This window comes from Cebus imitator, unplaced genomic scaffold (genome assembly GCF_001604975.1).
Source record: "Cebus imitator isolate Cc_AM_T3 unplaced genomic scaffold, Cebus_imitator-1.0 Scaffold87, whole genome shotgun sequence".
NCBI classification, from domain to species: domain Eukaryota; kingdom Metazoa; phylum Chordata; class Mammalia; order Primates; family Cebidae; genus Cebus; species Cebus imitator.
In genome coordinates, this window is record NW_016107402.1 from 1,731,692 (window position 1) to 1,733,597 (window position 1,906).

The 1,906-nt window shown below is 45.0% G+C and overlaps 1 non-coding gene across 1 annotated transcript; it reads left to right on the forward strand.

The window, feature by feature from the left end:
• Positions 1-211: 211 nt before the first annotated feature.
• On the forward strand, positions 212-318 carry LOC119472145. The gene has a single exon (XR_005201259.1). It is a non-coding gene; the product is annotated as a U6 spliceosomal RNA (small nuclear RNA).
• Positions 319-1,906: the final 1,588 nt, after the last annotated feature.

Sequence of the window (1,906 nt, forward strand, 5' to 3'; positions counted from 1 at the left end):
CTACCAATGTAAGTATCAGTCTCAATCTGTTTCAGCCATTCCTCTCAAGATAGCTGTCTCTCTGTTCAGCCAGCTTCTGGCCTGGGGACTGGGGCCAAGACCCTGGAGTGAGCCAAGAATTAGACAGGTGGTGTCAATAAACTAGCAAGGAACCCCAGGGCCAAGCTTGGGAGTCCACCTGCATGAAAAACGCTTTTAAAAGTTAATTTAAGTGCTCGCTTTGGCAGCACATATACTAAAATTGGAAAGATACAGAGAAGGTTAGCATGGCCCCTGCGCAAGGATGACACGCAAATTCGTGAAGTGTTCATATTTTTTATTTATATATAAAAAATTAAAAAAAAAGAAAGAAAAGCTAATCTAAATACCTCTGGGTGTTCAAGAGCTAGTTTCTGACTTCTTTGTCCTATGTGATTCTCAAAGTTGGTGATAATACTTGGTATTAGGACAAAGGGAGTCTCCTTCATAAGCATGCCTTCAGACCAGGGGATTGCCCTTAGTAAAACTGAAAGCAGTGATTCTCAACTAGAGTGAGACACTGGAATCAGCTGGATTGGAAAAGCCACACCCCTATGCTCAAAGATTCTGATTCTGGGATGGGGTCCGGGTATCAGAATCCTTTAAGGGTCTTAAAGGTTGGACCCCTGGATCAGTGTCAACAGAATGCATGGGAGTTCGGCATTGACTTCCTATGCCCCATTTAGTAATTAGACCAAAATGGCAGCAGTGCTTAAGAACAGATTTGACCCTTCTCAGGAAAGTCTGAGCAAGCAGGGAGGCAGCAGATGCTTCCCCAGGAAATGAATTCATGGCATGGCGAGGGGTGTGTGTTTTGCAATCAGTTTGGCAACAAGATCAGAGCTCTGAGGCACATCGAAACATTGGGCAGGTGTTCCCTTTCACTCTTCTGGCAGGTTCCAAGAATTTGCTTTCTTCTTCAAACTGAATTAAGCCCTGAGCTGACAGACCTGCAAACATTCAAAGTTGACCATCTGATTTCATATATGAACTTGAAGGAGAAAAAGAACCAAACCAGCTTTTGTTTTGAAATGAACATGATAGGGGAGGGGTGGAGTTGGGGGATATTACTAATAGCACCTAACATTTTTAGCATGTTCTGTTTATTTATTTTTGAGACAGGGTCTTGCTCTGTTGCCCAGGCTGGAGAATAATGGTGTGACCATGGCTCACTGCAGTCTCGACATCCCGGGCTCAAGCAATTCTCCCACCTCAGTCTCCCAAGTAGCTGGGACCACAGGGGCATACCATCCCCTACCCCCAGCTAATTTCTGTATTTTTTGTAGAGATGGGGTTTCACCATGTTGCCCAGGCTGGTCCTGAACTCCTGGGCTCAAGTGATCCTCTTACCTTTCCCTCCCAAATTGCTGGGATTACAGGTATATTATAAATCTACATCATAAAATGCTTTACATTCATTATTTCATTGGCTCCTACCATGAGCTCTACAAGACAGGGAGGACTGCCATTCTACAGATGAAGAAACTGAGACTCAGCCTGAAAACCAGTTGATTCTACTATAGACTTATTCCAAAGCCATGGCAAACCCGAGTGATTGCTCCAACCACCCTGGCACAGGTGGGGTTGTATGCCTCAGCCTACAACTTGTTTCTACCCGAAAGCTGGGCTTTCAAACACAGTTTATTTATTTATTTATTTTTTGAGACGGAGTTTCGCTCTTGTCACCCAAGCTGGAGTGCAATGGTGCGATCTTGCCTCCTGGGTTCAAATGATTCTTCTGCCTCGGCCTCCCAAGTAACTGGGATTACAGACGCACGCCACCATGCCAGCTATTTTTCTGTATTTTTAGTAGAAACAGGGTTTCCACCATGTTCGACAGGCTGGTCTCGAACTACTGACCTCAGGTGATCTGACCGCCTCAGCCTCC